Source organism: Octopus bimaculoides, chromosome 24 (genome assembly GCF_046866305.1).
Source record: "Octopus bimaculoides isolate indiv1 chromosome 24, ASM4686630v1, whole genome shotgun sequence".
Taxonomy (NCBI): Eukaryota; Metazoa; Mollusca; class Cephalopoda; order Octopoda; family Octopodidae; genus Octopus; species Octopus bimaculoides.
In genome coordinates, this window is record NC_142951.1 from 1,319,974 (window position 1) to 1,339,973 (window position 20,000).

Consider the following 20,000-nt stretch of genomic DNA (forward strand, 5'->3'; position numbering starts at 1 on the left):
ACTGAGGCGGCGAGCTGTCAGAATCTTTAACACGCCGGACAAAATGCTTAGCGGCATTTCATCCGCCTTTTATGTTCTGAGTTCAAATTCCGTCGAGGTCGACTTTGTCTTTCATCGTTTCAGGGGTCGATAAAAATAAGTACCAGTTACATACTGAGGGATCGATGTAATCGACTTACCCCCCTCGCGATCGCCAGAGAAATATTTGTGATTGTAATTAGAGACATCAAAGGAATCGGACGAATATTCTGGAATTTTCAAGCAAAGGATTTAAAATCAAAGTTAAAAGCATTATTAATTTGTTTTAAATAAAAGGTACAAAATAGTTTTGATTAGAGTTTGGTACTTGACTAAATACTTTTTGTTTTATTGACCCAGTAATAATGGAAAGGCACAATTGACCTCGGCAGGATTTGAACTTTGAACGTAAAAACTTAAATAACATTTTCGATTGCATGTTTATTTTTGTATGTGATTGATAATCCAGTTCGCTTCTGGAACCTCAAAATATATCAATGATCTTAATTTGGCATACTTATACAAGTGTGTCCTCTTCGATTTTGTTTCCTCATAACTTTCAGAAATTCTCATGAGAAAACAAGGTTCCGTTTGGGGTCACAATTGTGTAGGGATGTCCTAATTTTTTTTCTCATGTCTGTCTCAAAATAAGAGTAACAAACTAAAGCGAGCCCCGTCCACTTCCTAACACTTACGGGTACCTTCCTAACGCTCTCTCGGGGTACCTTTTGCTGTTATGGTCCTAATTTCCAATTGGCCTTTTAATATATATTATGTTGTCGGTTAATTCCCTAAGGGTTGGGGGTTTCACTAATTTGAACATAAAAAAAATTGACTGATTGTTTTGGATTTATATTTATACATTTATTTAATTGAGAATTTTAAAATTGTTTGTTGAATTTTAAAGTGAACACAGAAAGTAATTTGTTGTAAAGAAGTTGAGTCGAGCCACAGCAAAATGGTAAAGAAGTATTGAATTAATTGGTGTTATGTTAAGATTTTTCCTCTTAAATATCAAATAATGAAGCTAAAATAATCAAATGATAAAAAAAAAAAAAATTCTGATCACCCAAATTAATAAATAAATAGATAAAATAACGAAATTCCAGCCCCTTGGTAACTGAATAATAACGAATTGAGGACAGTAAATGCGACGATAAATGCTGTCCATATTGTCTTTGATTTGGAAATCATTCATTAGCAAGAATTATAATAATAATTTATGAGATAAACCCATGGTCAAATGATTTTAAGAAGATTGAACTAATTTATATTGAACACTCCCTGGCCGACTTTCAGAATATCTCATGTCCCACATAAGTTTGGATTTCCCCGCCCTGGCTGGCATTTTTCAAATTTCTTTTTTTGCATTTCAAATCAATGGGGTTAAGTTTTTTTTTCATAAAAACAAAATTTAATTCCATAATTTTTCAATGTCTGGAACCTAACTAATTAACACAATGTAATTAAGGTGTTTAACGAGAATAATGTCAGAGATTGGCTGAAGGACACACATTTGGTCCCCTCCCCTCAAATAAAGTGTTACCTACACAAGTCCCCGATTTTGTTTCTTTCATAACTTTCAGAAAAATGGGTATTTTTAAAAGAAATTTCCCACAAATACCTTTCAGATATAACGACTCTGGCGGAATTAAAGATAAAAGGGAAATAAAATTAAAAGCTGGTCGCATACACATCACATATATCTACAAATTAAATTTTGAAAAAAAATTGTGATGTGTTTAATATGTATGTGTGTGCAATCACCAATATTTTATTATTATCATTTTCATATTAAATTCCGATATAATTCGAATCTATACCGTCTGAAAGGTATTTGTAGAAAATTTCATTTAAAAATGATTCATTTTTCTAAAAGTTATGAGGAAACAAAATCGGGCGTGGGACACACTTGTGTTGGTTGGTAATGTATGCCCTACTTCACTTTAATTGATTCCGGAAGGACGAAAGACACAAGTTGACCTCGCAAAGAATGCATAACTACAGTTTGATGCCCCAATTTCAAATTTTGTTTCTTCATAACTTTCTGAAAAAGTATATTTTTTAATGAAATTTTGATGCGATAAATTTTCAAGGGTGTAGATTAAATATTATGTTGATAATATTTAACATTTTTTAAAAGGGTTTTGGATCCTTTTCACTCATAACTCTCTTTAAAATGCATTTTCTTTTTGTAAAAATACATTTTCGTGAGTGTAATGTTGATGTTTTATACATATCAATCTGGAAAAATAGTGGAAATTATTGAAGCTACAAAAGTTGAATGGCAGGCGGGACAAATGAGGCGGCGAGAACGATGCGAAACTCGTTAAAAAAAAATCCTTTTCTTCTTAGTTTTTCTAAATTTTATCAACATAAATGTAAGGTACACTGTCGAAAAGTTATCTCTGCAAAGTTTCATTGAAAAATTACAAAATTTTTCAGAAAATTACGAGGAAACGTAGTCGTTGAACACCCGTCTGCAAGATTAACCAACAACAATGTCTAAGTTTGGCAGACGACCACAGATTTGGTTCGACCCCAATCCGACTTTGTTTTATCGATTCTAAAAGGAAATTAAGTTGACCTTGCAAGGGATAGTCCAACGTTTTGCTACTTCCGCCGTTAATAATAATAATAATAATAATAATAATAATAATAATAATAATAATATTGGTTTCAAATTCTGGCACAAGGCCAGCAATTTCGGGGTGAAGGTGGTGGTGGGGTTGAGGTCGATTTACATCGATCCGAGTGTTCAATTGGTATTTATTTTATCGACTCTGAAAGGACGAAAGGCAAAGTCAACCTCGGCAGAATTCGAACTGTGGTTTCTTTTATTTGCCTCGGGCATAGATGAGGGGACATCACAAGGATAGTCTACAATTTATGGGGGGGGGGGGTACATTAAAAATGAAGGGAAGAAAGGGGGGAAAGCGGTGAAATGAGATGGAATTATATGTTGTATATACAAAGTTTGTGAACAGATGAATGATTTTGGGAATAACTCCAATTAGGACCAACGAGGGAATCCCAATAATAAAGGTTTCTAATTTAGACAGAAGGCTAACAATTTTGAAGAGGGCGGGACTAGCTGGTACCATCGACCTAGCACTAGATTGGTACTTTATTTTATCGATCGCAGAGGAGTAAAAGGCAAAGTTGACCTCGGTGAGGTTTGAACTCAGAACGTAAAAAATCGGAAGAAATACTGTGAAGTATTTTCCTGACGCTCGGTATTTCCGCCAATAGTAAATAAAAACGAATAAAGTTGTCGAATGTGTTCGTCAACAATGACCCCTCCCTTGGTACAAAACGGAAGGGACCACATTGAAACGTTCATTTAATTGCCAAAAATAAATCATTTTACAGAAGTGACATATAATTAATTAAACCGAGTTAATTAGCGTTTTATTGTATATTTTATAGACATAAAAACAGCTCGCTTGAAAGTTTTAGTAAAAACATTCGGGGATTCCAGTCATATAGAAAAAAATAATAATTTGTGACTGAACGAGGGAGCCTGTTATTAATAACACTAATTAAATAGACTTAATTACCGTTTTATTGTATATTTTATAAATAATAAACACCGTACTTTAGATGTTTTGTAGACATTTAGGGAATACAGTAGGTCGTTTCTACGTCATTCCTTGTTTTGCAAAGAAGGTCGTTAATGTAGAGACTGGACAAGTTTACCAAAAAAAGATGTTTTGGTTTGAATGTCTAAAAACTATCTTTCACATTTATATAAACAACATAGAGTTGTGAATTGTATGGTGCAGAGGAAACTTTGCAAGATTATAGTTATTTTCTTTCCTCTTATTAAACGAAAATAGGTGAATGATGACTAAAGACTTATTGTCAGTCACGATTAAAGAATATAAAGAAATAAGAATAATAAATGAAGGATGACAACTTCTCATCCCTCACATCACGTCTCCTGTCCTCCATAAAGCTATCTTTAACAGCAGATCAGTTGTGTCAGAGACGTTCCAACTGTGACCATTCCGTGTTTTTTTCAGACATAGTATAAAAATTTTTTTAAATGGGTAGAAAACGAATATGAAAACCAAAATTTGAGAGAACTTCCGGAAAATTCACACGATTGAGGGAAAAAAATCGGATCTTGTGAATTTTCCGAAAGTCCTCTCCCCACCCCGTTCCCCGTTCATTTGCACAAATTTTTGTTTTCATTCGTTTTCTGCACGTTTTTTTACACCTAATAGACAATTTCTTTTTTCGTTTTGGTGACCTGGTGCTAAACGGATCGTGTGAATTTTCCGATAGTCCTCTCCCCACCCCTTCGGAAAACATTTTCCTGCAAATATCTTTATAATCGTAATCTATGCTGCTTGAAAGGTGTTTCTGTAAAATTTCATTGAAAGATTTCCATTTTCCTGAAAGTTATGAGGGGGAAAATCGGATCGCGTAAATTTTCCAAAATCCTCTCCCCACCGCTTCAGAAAACATTTTCCCCCAGAAATTTCTTTATAATCGTTATCTGTGCCATTTGAACGGTATTTCCATAAGATTTTATCGACATAGATACGTTTTCCTGAAAGTTATGAGGGAAAAAATCGGATTTTGTGAATTTTCCGAAAGTCGTCTCTTCCCACCATTCGTTTGCACAAATATTTATTTTCATATTCGTTTTCTACACATTTTTTACACCTATTACACTTCTTTTTTGTTTTCGTGACCAGGACTTTTATTAAACGTGTAGGTCATATATCATCATCATCACCATCATTTAACGCATTTTCCCATGCTAGCATGGGTTGGACTGTTTGGAGCTGGTGAGCCGATCTCCATTGTCTGCTCTGGCATGGTTTCTGCGGCTGGATGCTCTTCCTAACACCAAACACTTTACAGAATGTATACTGGGTGTTTTTTTTTTTTTTACATGACATCAACACCGATGAGGCCATCTATCTTTCTGTATGTTTGTCTTTCTCCCTGTATATATATGTGTATATCATCATCATCATCATCATTTAACATCTGCCTTCCATACTGTTGTGGGTTGGACAGTTTGAGCTGGCTGGGCAGGAGCCTGCACCTGCCTGTAAAAACCAGGCAGGGTTTTTACAGCTGGATACCCTTCTTAACACCAACCATCTGGCAAAGTGGACTAAGTGTTTTTTATGTGGTACAAGCACAAGCAAGATCAGTTTCGGCATGGTTTCTACAGCTGGATGTCCTTCTTGATGCCAACCACTCCGAGAGTGAAGTGGGTGCTTTTTATGTGCTACCGGCACAGGGACCAGTCCGGTGGGCCTGGTGTCGACCATGCTTGAACAGTGCTTTTTATGTACCACCGGCATGGGTGCCAGTTAGGTAGCATTGACATCAGCCACAACAGCGATTACAGCACTTTGTCTGACGGTTGAAGGGAGCTCTTAAATGGGCTGGTTATGCGATGCTGGCATAGGCCATAGCTATGATCTCACTTAGCTTGTTGGGTCGTCTCAAGCACAGCATATCTCCAAAGGTCTCAGTCACTTCTTATTGCCTCAGTGAGGCCCAACATTCAACAGGCTTCTTTCAGTTTCTATCTACCAAATCCACTCACAAGGCTTTGGTCAGCTCGAGACTATGGTAGAAGACACACTTGCCCAAGTTATGGCTGGGCTACGGAATTGCCCAGGGTTCCACTTCCATAAAGCACCAGCTTTGCAGCGTCACTTCAGACCCTATTGGCCAGTGGCCTATAACTTCTCTTCAAAGTGGAGAGAGAAAAGACCTTGTGGCTAGTTGTTGGACACACAGACAAAGGAAAAGGGTTAAGTGCAAAGGATTATCTCCCTTAGACTGCTATCCATAATCGACCTGGTCAGCTTGTGGGTCCCAGGACTTCAGTAGGAATCTGAAGTCTAAGTAGGGTCTGCAGACTTTCATCCTGGTATTTAAGGTGTTCCCCAGGGAGTTCTTTCATATTCTCGCCCATACAGCTTGCTATGTTTGCTCCCGTTGATGTAAGGGCCTGGTATTCAAAGGATCTTTCATAAGATTGTGTGTAGAGTCCTTTCATCCTTCCGGATCTGTGGTTGAAGAGGATCTCCTTGTTTGTGGAACATCCGATGTATCTTCGAATACTGCTGCTGGCAATGCTGCTTCTGTTGATGTTGATGTTGATGCTGCTATTTCTGCTGGTGCTGGTGGTGCCCAAGGTTCCATGCTGTGGAACAGAACTTGAAACCATGTCGATGAGAATTGAACTTCTTATCTACACAACCATTGTCTGCTTTAGCAACATTTTTCCTTCCTGCACACATTGTTAGAAGTGAACGGTTAATTTTCAGTTCTGTGTTTTCAAGGATGTTCTTATTGTTTAGCCCCAAGCAAACCCCTGATCTAGGACAGTCCATCCATGACCAACATTCGTGAGATTCAATTCTACTTAAACCTAAATTTCATGAAAGTTAATTGCACATCCATGTATTAATTTTCCCTTTAACTTTCTCTTCGCTGACTTGCTTCAATAAATCCCAGATAAATTTCTTTCCAGCTCTTTATTATGTTTTTTACATCAGAGATCCGTAATGAACTGAGATAGATGTTACTATAACCAAAGGACAATTTCAAACCTTGGAATATTCTTGGAACCCTTTCTTTTATTCCCATCTTCTCACTGAAATAAACTGCCTTTGTTTCAGCTAATTTTGAAAATAATGAAAACTTGTTTCAGTCATTTGACTGCGACCATGTTGGAGCACTGCCTTTAGTCGAACAAATCAACCCCAGGACTTATTCTTTGTAAGCCTAGTACTTATTCTGTCGGTCTCTTTTGCTGAACCGCTAAGTCATGGGGCCGTAAACACACCAGCATTGGTTGTCAAGTGATGGTGGGGGGTGGAACAAACACACACACACACACACACACACACACACACACACACACAATAGGCTTCTTTCAGTTTCCGTCTACCAAATCCATTCACAAGGCTATAGAAGACACTTACCCAAAATGCCACACAGTGGGACTGAACCCGGAACCATGTGGTTGGGAAGCAAATATCTCACTACACGGCCATGGCTGTGATTTCTAATCTTTTTTTTTTATTTCCCTTTTAAACCCCGAAATCAATTATTTAGAAAATAACAGTCATTTTGATTGGTTGGAATTTTCTGGTTCATTGGCCCCAAATATGAGAGCATCGCATTATTTTCAAACATTAGGGCTGTGGGGGTGGGGTGACGGGGTGGGAGGTGACTGGTTCTCTGTTACTATGAAGACAAATGCATTTTTTCGTTTTTTCCCTTTTTTTTTAGGAAGCAGTTAATAGAAATGTTAATCATAAATATTATATCTGTTACCCCCCCCCCCCACCACCACCAGTACTACTACTACCGCTACTACAGTTACTATTTCAGTTGTTGCTGCTGCCACTACTACTACTACCACTACTACTACTACCACCACCACCACAATTTCCACTACCAACACCACCACTTCCACTACTACTACCACCACTACTACTACTGCTACTACTACTACTACTACTACTACTACTACTAAAATTGCTGCTGCTGCTTTTACCACCACCACCACCACAATATCTGCTGCTGCTACTACTACTACTACTACTACTATTACTAGCAAGGAAAAAAAATTTCTGATTCCGAGAGTGATTTCATATATGCACTCATTCCAGTATCTGTGTTTCTCTGTGTGTGTGTGTGTGTGTTGCTGTGTGTGTATGTGTTGAGCTGAATGCCTCGTATATGTTTATGTAAAAGTGTGTCTGTATATATATATGGGAACATGTATAAATGTTTATGTTAAGAGTGTGTGTGTGTGCATGTGAGTGTGTGTGACCTCTGTAGTAGTAGTAGTAGTAGTAGTAGTAGTAGTAGTAGCAGCAGCAGTAGTAGTAGTAGTAGTAGTAGCAGTAGTAGTAGTAGTAGTCGTCGTCGTTGTGGTAGGGGAAGGAAGAGGAGACAGCTTAGCACTTTCTGTTTTTACTGACTTCAATGAGTTATTCCCATGACAAAATATGTCATTGACTATCAAAAGTCATTTCCTCCACTCTCGACACCACCACCACCACCTTCGCCGCCACCACCACCACCACCACCTTCGCCGCCACCACCACCTTCGCCGCCACCACAACCACCACCTTCGCCGCCACCACCACCATCACCACCTCTTAAGTTGACAGTTTTTTTTCTTTTTTTTTTTTACTTGGGGATAAAAATCTTCAATGGCAGTCTTTTGGTGTATTTATTAATATTAGGGGCAGCGAGCTAGCAGAGTTGTTATCCTGCCGGACGAAATGTTTGCCAGCATTTCATCTGTCTTTATGTCCGTCTTGATGTTCTGAGTTCAAATTCCACCGAGGTCGACTTTGCCTTTCATCCTTTCAAAATTGATAAAATAAGTACCAGCTGCATACTGAGGGTTAGTGTAATGAACTTGCCCTTTCACTTAACTTTCAGGCCTTGTGTCTGTAAGTAGAAAAGATTATTGTTATTATTATTATTATTATTATTATGATGAGTGAAGGTGGGTGAGCTGACAGAACCGTTAGCACACCGAGTGAAATGCTTGGCAGTATTTCGTCTGCTGCTACGTTCTGAGTTCTAATTCCACCAGGGTTGACTTTGCCTTTCATCCTTTCAGGGTTGATAAATTAAGTACCAGTGAAATACTGGGGTCGATGTAATTGACTAGCCCCCCCGCTCACCTCCAAAATTTCAGGCCTTGCGCCTATAGTAGAAAGAATTATTATTACTATGAGTTTTTTCTTCTTTCAATTTTATTTCCATTTCTTGCCGAGTGTCTTCCTGACACCTAGGGCAAAGAAACTCACTGTATTCATTTGATGGATCATTAAAATAAACGAACCAGATTGTTCATTTACAAAATCAAATTAAGTTATGTAGCAAAAAATTATTTACATGGATGGTAATCATTCTGACAGCGATAGTGTTCTTCTCAATACGTGTGACGTACCAGTTAAAACAACTTTTTACACTTCTGGCAGGGATCCTTCTCAAATAAGTTTCTGCTCCTTTTTTTACTATTTCTAGTGCTCCTAAAATCACTGGTATCATAACCCCCTTGAGATGTCACATGCATTTGATTTCATTGAGCAAATCTTTATATTTTTTTAATATTATGTTTTATTATTATTATCTTTATTATTGAGTGAGAGTGCAGCACAAACCACCATAATGATGCTGGGGTACAGATATACAAAGCCCAATATACCCATCATGACTACTTGTCGGATAAGGGTACACCAGGCACATGCATGACATGGTGACCTCATGTCAAGATAAACAGCATATGACCTCGCAGATGGGGTCCAGTTAGAATTTTCTTCAGGTCAAGTAGCCCATCCCACTTAAAAGGTCCCTGAATAAGGGTTGTTGAAGGATGATGAACAGAACACCCATGTTTCCAGAGGTGAATTGTTCAACCCCAAAGAATTTCTCTCAACACATGACTATGGTGCTCCACCTCTATTTCTGCTCATGATCAGAGATGCACATATCGTCAGCCAGTAAGGGACATGCTCAGCTGGTTAATCAGACCCTCTCTCTCTTACTGGGTACCTATGTACCTCCTCTATAGCAAGACCCCTATTTCTTCCTCCCTATTTCTCTATCACACTCTAACCTTTCATCTGATACTGGATCACCTCCTCCAATTCCTCCTCCGTTATAGCAAGACCCCTGTTTCTGCCTCTCTGTCTCTTTGTCACCCTCTAACCTTTCATCCTCTGACACGAGTTCCCATTCTCAAATGCCCCCCTGCCTCTCTCATAATCCCTTGTCTTGCGAGTTACTAGGTAACCCTGTCAGTGCTGGTGCCATGCAAAAAGCATCCCAGTCCACACTGTAAAGTGGTTGGCATTTGGAAGGGTATCCAGCAGTAAAAATCAAGTCAAAACTAACCTCACCTGTGATAACACCACATAAAAAGCACACTGAGCCCTCTCTAGTGAGGGGTTGGTGTTAAGAAGGGCATCCAGCCATAAAAACCCTGCCAAAACAGACACAGTAGCTTAGGGTAGTTTTTCTACTTGGCCAGCTTCTGTCAACCGTCCTACCCATGCATGCATGGAAGGTGGATGTTAAACTATGATGGTGATGGTGATGATGATGGTGGTGGTGATGATGTTGGTGGTGGTCGTGGTGGTGATGATGATGATGATGATGATGATGATGACTATCATAATGCTTTTCACTAAAATGTGTGTGGGGGGGGGGGGGGTTCTGTCTGTAAGTATTGCACTTATTGTTGAAAATGATTCCCTTTTACGAACCAGTTATTGTTGCCTGTCTTGTTCCTTTGTGTTACAGAACCAGCCACAACTGGTTGTTTTTTTTTATATTTTTACTTTCCTCTTTTTTTTGAAACTGGAACTTGATAAATAAATAAATAAACCAATTAAAAGATTGTATCATCTTTGTGCGTCAGTAAGCAAAAGGTGGAAGTAGGAGGTGGTGGTTTAAAGAGCTGAACTGCTTCTACCAGTCCAACCCTTCACTTCACCAGCACCGAGTACCCCCAGTACCCTTCTATATGTCAAAAATGCATCTGTCCTTGCCCTGAACTACGTTGGATAGTACCACCACCACCACCACCACCATCATCATCATACCCATTTTTCTGTGCTTGCATGGATCAGACAGAATTTGTTGAGGCAGATTTTCTATGGCTGGGTACCCTTCCTGTCACCAACCATTATCTTGTTTCCAAGCAAGGTAATATTTCCCCATGGCAAAACATGTTTATGGCAGAATATTGAAAATGAATGACACTACTTGTATGATGGTGACACTCGTTTACAGCTGTTGTGTGACGTTAAGGCCAAGAAACAGTCATGCATGCACACACATACCACACACAATGGGCTTCTTTCAGTTTCCATCTACCAAATCCACTCACAAAGCTTTGATCAGCCTTGAGCTATTGTAGAAGACACCTGCCTAAGGTGGGACTGAACCTGGAACCATGTGGTTGGGATGCAACCTGATGTTTTTTTCTTACCCCAGTTTACAGATTCTAACTAATTCAAAGAAGCAGTAGATCATTGAAGTAAATTACTTGTGACATTTACTTTTGTTACTCTTCCGCTTTACCTTTTTATTTCTCAGCGATTATTACGAATACCAGTAATACACAGAGGGATGATCCCCAGTTAACTATAATATTTCTCATAAACCAAAATTGGTCACATCGTTTAGTCAAATGAGATCAATAATATTATTTCTGTTTATGATCCCATTTTCTTGAGGATCATATGCACATATACACATATTTAGTGTATATATATATGTGTATATGTGCGCTCTACACCTCATTGGTTTGTTAGCTAGAAACTCTGCTTCCCACGTTGCTGTTCGTTTTTGATATCTAAGCAGGAGTTGTCTTGTTATTCTAACGGTATTTTTGTTTGTCGCTTACTCTCTCCTTCCTCTCTTGATTAATTATCAATAACCTTTGGATATCCTATTTAATGCTATGCTTTTAAAAAAAATGTGTTTTTTTTACATTTCTTAAGAAAATAATAGACTTAGAAGGAAGGGGATTCTATTACAGCGATGTATAAGAAATCCGACTTATGCGAGGGGTGGTGTGACAAGCCAGGAGGGGAGGTGGGCGTTATATTTTGTAGAACAGAATTTGAGCCACTCTATGTGATCAGGATTGTAGCCTAAATTTTCTTGTGTCGTATGTTTTAAGAATTTTCCCACAAGTTTATTTCTTATTTTTCAACGATAGATAGATTAGTGTTCAAACAGTCACAATCTTATTTTAACATCTTTTCATTACATTTCTCTGAAATGACATTATTGCCTTCTTGTACGATTTTTATGGGAACTCTTTCAAAATACTATAACACAACAACAACAAGAAAAATTCTAATAAAATTATAGTATTTCTGGAAGTTTTGGGGTAGCAACATTTAAGATAGGCTCTCTGGGGGTGGAGTTTTTTGTTATTCCTTTTTATTATATTTGTTATTTTTTCCCTTTTATTAATTTGAAAATCATTTTTTGTTGTTGTTTTTCTCTTTTCATTCCGCTTACAAAATTCAGTTCTTCCATTTGTAGTGCCAATGGCAGTTAACATCTTTCCATAAAGCTTCGTTGCAATCATTTCATGTTTCTTCATTAAATTTTTATTAAAATAGAAATCTTTGAATGTACTTTGAAAGGGTCATCCTTTTCATGACAATGATTGTTGTTGTTTTAATGTTCACTTTTCCATGCTCGCATTGGTCAGATAGAGTTTATTGAGGCATTGTAGGGTAAGTGTGAGAAGCCAGATCTGGCCAGTTTGAACATAAAATAAGTAGAATATTTAGACTGGATATAACCAGTTTAAATGTTAAAGGATTTAATATATAACTGGTCTGTATGTTGATTTGAACACCAGACTCGTTATTTTCAGTCAAGAAAATTCATTGTAAAATGGCCAACAGAGTTTTGGCAGATTGAGTAATGATGTCTGCAGAAATTGGGCCAATGAAATGGTCCAGTTTTTTGATGTTTGAGTGATGACATCACCACAGATCATCATCATCATCATCGTTTAACGTCCGCTTTCCATGCTGGCATGGGTTGGACGATTTGACTGAGGACTGGTAAACCAGATGACTCCCCCAGGCTCCAACGATCCAATTAAATTTGTACTGGGGTGTATTAACACTTTTAGCATTCAGATTTCTTTCTCAAACATATTTATTCACATTGCTTTGAATTAATCATGCATTATCTTGTAGCTTCAAGATTTCAATGGTGCATTTGTATATTTTTAGAATGATATTGTAGAGTTGGTATGTGAGGTCAGATGTGGTCAGTTTTAGCATAAAATAGGTTGACTATTTGGGCCGGATATAGCTGGATTAAATGCTTACGGGTTAAAAGAGATCAGTTTTAGAGAGGCAGAGAGACAGGGTAAAAGAATGAATGGCAGGCGACTGACAGACAACAGAGAATAGAGACGGAGGTAGCTCTATGATAGATGAAAGTTTAAAGTTTAAAAGAAGGGGCTAGATAGAATAGAACAGGCTTCTTGCTGTGAAAGAGACACATGGCTATTTTCATTATAACAAAGTGAGAATGGCTAGCCAGGAGAGCTGAAGTGTGTAGAATTAGGTGTATTTGCCAAATATATATTGAGACTCTTGCAATTAAGAAACCAAAACCTGTTAACTAATTGATGGATCAGCTGATAAATTCTGCACTTGGCTGTTTCACTTCTTCATACACTGTTACATAAAGTTGAAATCTTTTGTCAACTGGTGCTTCTATGAGCCAATGATGTGGGACTTCATAGAGAAGTTATTTAGTATATGCTTAGTACTGTAGGTAGTTAGTTAGTGTGTGTGTGTGTGTGTGTTGTGGGGCGTGGGGTGTGTTATTGGAATGTCCTGTGTGTCATGTCAGTCACACTCAGTAATAATGTATGGAAGCTTGAGAGAGAGAGAGAGAGAGTATATAAGTAAGTATACAGTTTTAGATATATTTAGCATTAGATGAGATCAGCAAAGGCCAGGAAATGACAACTCTTTTTTTATATTTTGTTTTTCTGTTTTGTCATTCTTATTTTTTGTGTGGTGTGTGTGTGTGTATACATGTATATGCACATATATATATATATGTGTATGTGTGTGCATGCACGCACACACACACACACACACACACACACATACACATAAAGGGGCACTAAAATACAATGCGTAACCAGATTGGGCCCAGTAATAGTTATACTCATCCACACACACACACACACACACACGTGCACATACACACACACACACACACACGCACGTGCACACACACACACACACAAATACAGGGAGTGAAAAGATGTCTTTCTTTTGTCGAGTCATGATTAATAAAACTGAAGAAGTTCACTTAACTCGGGTGATTTCGCATTTATTACCTTACAAAGCTTAGGGACAAACTTTACGACCCTTATTTGGGGATAGAGGAGAAATTTCAAAAATAATATTACAGAAATTCGGTTTCTTGGTGAATTAACATGAATATATATGAATATGTATACATACATACATGACAGGCTTCTTTCAGTTTCCATCTCTCAAATTCACTCACAAGGTTTTGGTTGATCCAAGGATACAGTTGAAGAAACTTTCCCAAGGTATCATGTAATTGGTTGGGAAGCTATGCCTATTTCTGTAATATAAATTTTGTCTATGAAGCTATATGGAACTATGGAGGCTATGATTTATCTTTGAATGTTAAATAAATCGTTGCTATCCACTTGAATGAATATATTGTTTCACTTTTGTTGTTAACTTTCTACGAAAAGCCTCTTGTAGATTCCTAATTAGTTAAAAGTGAGGCTTTAAGTGGGATCTACTCAAGAGGGATACGGAAACAGGCACATGCATGGCTGTGTGGTTAAAAAGCTTACTTACAACCATGTGGTCACAGGTTCAAAGCGACTGCATGGCACTTTGGGATGTGTCTTCTACTAAAATTCAGGGCTGACCAATGCTTTGCGCACATGCGCATGTATGTGCATATATGCATGCATGTGTATGTATATATATATGTAATCAAAATAAGCAACAAGGATATCCAGAGGTAATGCAGTACGATCGTTTCATGCAGCTCCATTTAATTGAACAATGTAATCATTACATCAATTTAAAAATGCAGGACAATCCTCAGCTGCACAAAGACATAGAATTTAATTAAATTAGAACAGATGGACACTAATAATAGATTTCAAAGATATCACCAAAATCTTTCTACTCTTTTGAGGAAAAAAAATGTGTATGTATATATATTCCTTTGTGCTTGTCTTCATTACCACTTCACAATTGGTGTTAGTTTGTTTACGTTTCCATAACTTAGCGGTTTGGCAAAAGTGACCGATAGAACCAATACCAGACTTCAAAAAAGAGAAAAATACTGGGGTTGATTTGTTTGACTAAAAGCCTTCATGGTAGTGCCCCAGCATGGTCTCAGTCCAATGACTGAAAGAAGCAACAGAGAAACGGAAACACCTGTAGTGATACGAACTCTAGTATTACCAGACAGTAATTTCAAAAAATGTGGTTATTTTTTTTTTATTTCTTCCTGTTCTAACGATTAATTTAATGGACATTTTTTTTCCTCAAAAGAGTAGAAAGATTTTGGTGGTATCTTTGAAATCTATTATTGGCAAAATTCCTTATAAATCATATTTTTCTGACTTAAATTCTGTAAATTCTTTAAACATTTTTGTCATTTTTCAAAGCAGAAATATGCAAAAATGTTATTTATTTTTCTTATAAATGTTTAAAAAGAAAATGAAAAATAAAAATGTTAATGTAAAGTTAATCATTAGTGCAGTTAATTTAATCTTTTTTTTTTGTGTATTCTTGGTAGAATAAATACCAGGTTTACAAAGGATAAATCCAGGGAACGATTTCTTCGACTAAAATGCAGCAGTGCTTCAGCATGGCCACAATCGAAATGACTGAAAGAAGTAAAAGTGTAATGAACTAGAGGGCTGCTCTAATGTCTGCTTTGGCATGGTTGGATCCCCTTCCTAGTGCCATCCATTTCACAGGGTGTTCTCTGTGTTTTTATCATGTCAGATAATTAGAGAGAATGGTGGATGTATGTCCTCATTAAAATGAGGATGATTTACCTTTCGTCAAACATGTATTTTCAGTTTATATTATATAGGGCCTGAGTAGAATGAAATGAGAGCACATCTCATGGCTCAAGGTGTCAATGCTCTATGTAGAATCTGAGTTGGTTCTGGTGTGGGGTTCACACAGCCAGTTTTTTATAACCCTGGGCAAGTCTTTCTAGAACCTTCAAAGTATAATTTGGTGGGAAGCTTACTTAACTTTTCTTTAATGTTTGCCTCTGTTTGTTAATACATGTCTGCCAGTATGGATTGGTTGGTGAATCTTTGCATGGCTGTTCTGTTGTCTGAAAGAACCAGTCATGTCTTTTAAGGCGGTAAAATTAGGCAATTGTTTTAAACTAGAAACCCAAGTGAGGCAGTTTGAATCTGGTCAAAGCTTTGCTCCAATGTCATTGACTCGAGAAGGATGAAAGACTGAAAGTTGACTACTGCAAAATTTGAATTCAAAAGAGTTTTGGTTAATAGCATTAAATAATATATTTTATTGATTGTGATTTTAAAAAATTGGTAAAATGTAGCAAAATTCAAACCTCTAGATTTTTTTTTTATATATATAAAAATATATTTCTGGCACTTTGTATTGCCATGAGTTGACAGTAGCCAGTACCTCGGGTCCTTGTAGAGTCAGTACAGGACATTTTGACAACCAATGTCAAAATGTGTTCAAATTATTCTTTGTATTTTGATGAATTAACGATTATTTGGCATCATCATCATCGTTTAACGTCCGCTTTCCATGCTGGCATGGGTTGGACGATTTGACTGAGGACTGGCAAGCCAGATGGCTACGCCAGGCTCCAATCTGATCTGGCAGAGTTTCTACAGCTGGATGCCCTTCCTAATGCCAACCACTCCAAGAGTGTAGTGGGTGCTTTTACGTACCACCGGCACAAGGGCCAGTCACACAATACTGGCAACAGCCATGCTCAAAAAGGTGTATTTTACGTGCCACCTGCACGGGAGCCAGTCCAACGGTACTGGCAACGACCTCGCTCGAATGATTTTCTAACGTGCCACCAGCACAACATGCTAGAAGGCAATTTTTCTTTATTGTAATTTATGTAAAAAAAAAAAAAATTTGTCACTAAATGAAACCCCAGTTATCATCACCATCATTTTGATGCTCACTTTTCCATGACTGCATCGATCGTATGGCTTCTGTTGATTTATGATTTGCCAATCATAAAACAAAGTGAAAAATTAAAAAAGAAAACATAATAACTAGTCAAACACTTATCTTAAGCAAAAGGTAAGACGGGGGTGACGTGAAAGGAAGTGTTATATATCCTTTTCCTTTTCCCATCTGTTCTTTCTTTGTTTTGTAAGTTACTTAGCAACCTCTCTGGTGTTGGTGGCGCAAAAGAAAAAAAAACAAAAACAGCCAGTAAATTCTGAAAAGTGGCGTTAGGAAAGGCATTCAGTCATAGAAACTATGCCAAAGCTGACACGGATGCAGCCTTGCATTTCATTGAATCTTGTTGTACCATTCAACCCATGCCAGCATTGAAGACAAATATCATATGATGATGATGATGATGATGATATATTGAGTATGTATGTGTGTGTTTCCTTGATATACACACACACACACACATATATATATATATATAGGAATGGGAGACAATATATGTGTATGATTTTTTACAGTGTATATACAAAGTTAGATTAAAGTTAGTGGAAGATGTGCTCTATCAAATTGTAGATTTAGTGTTTAGTGAGATATTTAAAAATATATTGATTAAAAATGGTGGAGATTTTCTGCCTAAGAAGAGGTGTATGAATTGGAGAAAAGATAGCCTGAAGGTGGTAATTTAGTTTGTGGTTTCTTATTCATATGCTTCCTATGCAAATGAAATATATAAACAAGTTAAGGCGTCACCATGGGTGGTTACTGCAGTCTCTTATTTGCTGACTTATATTTATCATCATAACAGTTTAGTCTCTTAAATAGTATAACAAAAAAGGTAGAACTATTTAAGCCACTGATTTATAGATATACAGATGATATATTTGGTGCTAATTATGATTGTCTTGAATATTTACTTTGTGAAATTTCTCATTGTGTTTTGGAAGTAGCCAGAACTGGCTGACATTTAAAATGTGAATTATTTCAGTGTTATAATTGAGAGTTCTTTTCTTGTTCCAGTCATTAGGCTGCAGCCATCCTGGGGCATTGCTTTGAAGAATTTTTAGTCAAATTAATTTACCCCAGCACCATTTTTTTAAAACGAGGTACTTAATGTATCAGTCTCTTTTACCGAACTGTTAAGTTATAGGAACATAAACACACCAACACCAGTGGTGGGGGACAAACATATGCATGCATGCACACATATATACATTGGGCTTCTTTCAGTTTCTGTCTACCAAATCCACTTGCCCAAAGTGCCACACAGGGGGATGGAACCCAGAACCATGTTGGTGTGCAACCTTCTTATCGCACAGCCACGCCTGCACCTACATCAACAAGTCAATAATAATTAAGGCTTATAATAAAACTTAATGATTTTAATTTCCCAGTGGCAATGGTGCCTTAGGCATACAGTTTGAATTCCAGATAATTTGGGTGACTGCATTTTTCTGTCAGTCAGTTAATAAGGTATGATAGGATGGTTAATCATTTTCATTTGTTTATAGATGAAATAAAATCATTCGGCAGAGTGAATGATTAAGCAAGGTTACTGAAGGAAATTGTTAATTAAACATTTTAATTGTAGACTAGTTACACATTGGGATAATTTGAAGAAATTTTATGTTATTTTAAGCTTGCAATCGAGATGTGAGTTGGAAGTTTGCAAATAATCTTTTATTTGTTTTAGTCATTAGACTGTGGCCATACTGGGGCATCATCTTGAAGAATTTTTAGCTGAATGAATTAACCCCAGTACTTTTTTTTTTTTTTTTAAAGTTTGATCCTTATTCTATCGATCTCCCTTGCTGAACCGCTAGATTATGGGGTCGTTAACACATCAGCAGTGGTTGCTGAGTGGGGGAAGACAGAGACAAACACCCACCCACACACATCAATATCCCAGCAACCTACAGTTTCTATTAATAGAAAAATTGACCTATCCTGTTCTTGTCATCAAAGAAATACCTTATTAATCAACTTTAAGCCACTGGCCATGAGTAACAAGGAGCTCTATTTGGCCCACACACACATGTACATAGACATTCATATTAATTCATTCATGTAATGACCTTCCTGAGGTATATATATATATATATATATATATATATATAAACAACCAATGATATGTTTGAAGAAAATCAAATCTTTATTATAGATCATATCTTAAATTGTTGGATTTTTTAGGTGTGATTTTTAATAAAGATTTGACTTTCTTCAGACATATCATTGGTTGTTATTAAATACTCTGAATTTCTTAAAATTCTGCATAAGGATTGTTGGAATCACCTGTCATACATAAGGATTGACTTGGGATCTGGATTCTACAGACATTTACTGGAATCTACCTGTTGGAGATTTAACCTCATTCCTCTATACTGAGCGCTGGCTTGATTGCTTACAGCATTTTTTAATCCCATTTTTTCTTCTCTCTCTCTCTCTCTATATATATATATATATATACAAAGTATGGGGGTTTAGTTCACAGGTGATCTAAACGATTAGGTACGCTAGGTAAGTGCTGTAATGGCTTACTGGGGCTCCATGGTTATAGCTGAGATGGCAGTTATGGAGCCATTGCAGATTTCTGAAGCAGCAAATATAATCATTGTTAAACAGGACAACAAACGTTAAGCCAAGACCTTTGTCACAGGAACAAAGGTGTGGATAATTTCGATGCCCATCTCTGTCAAGTAGTTGGTTACGAGGATGGCATTGTGGACTGATGCAGGAGCTCTGACCTTGTGCGGTAAAATCTCTTCATGAACCCCGCCCCCTTTCAAACCTCCAAAAGACCATCTGGCCTGATGGAACCCAGTGGATGTAGATGATGGTCTTGCTGTTGAAAAAAGGGGATCACAATGAGCTTTCCTTGGCCTCTTGCGCTGGTGACAAACAGACGCTCATCTCACACAAGTTGACCCCCCATCAGCAGTCCAGAGCATTTCACAAGTTCCTGTAACAGTTTTGCCCAGTTTAACACAGAACTTTATTGCAAGTTTCCAAATTGTCTTCACATCCCGACTGTATTCTGCAAACTAGTCAGCTCTGACAAACAGTGTCCAAAGTGGTGTCTTCTTCAATATGGAATAACAAAAGTTGGTGGCAGGTCAGCTTATTAGATTTATAGTAACAATACGCTATAGATCACTGTAATCTAGAACAGTTATAACTGCCTCTAGTAAAAAAGTTTCAAAACTTCTGGAATGACCTTGT

General features: G+C 37.3%; 1 protein-coding gene across 2 annotated transcripts in view; it reads left to right on the forward strand.

Moving 5' to 3' along the window:
• LOC106876047 (recombining binding protein suppressor of hairless) overlaps nucleotides 1-20,000 on the forward strand; it is a 136,869-nt gene that overhangs the window by 357 nt on the left and 116,512 nt on the right. The window lies entirely within an intron of this gene.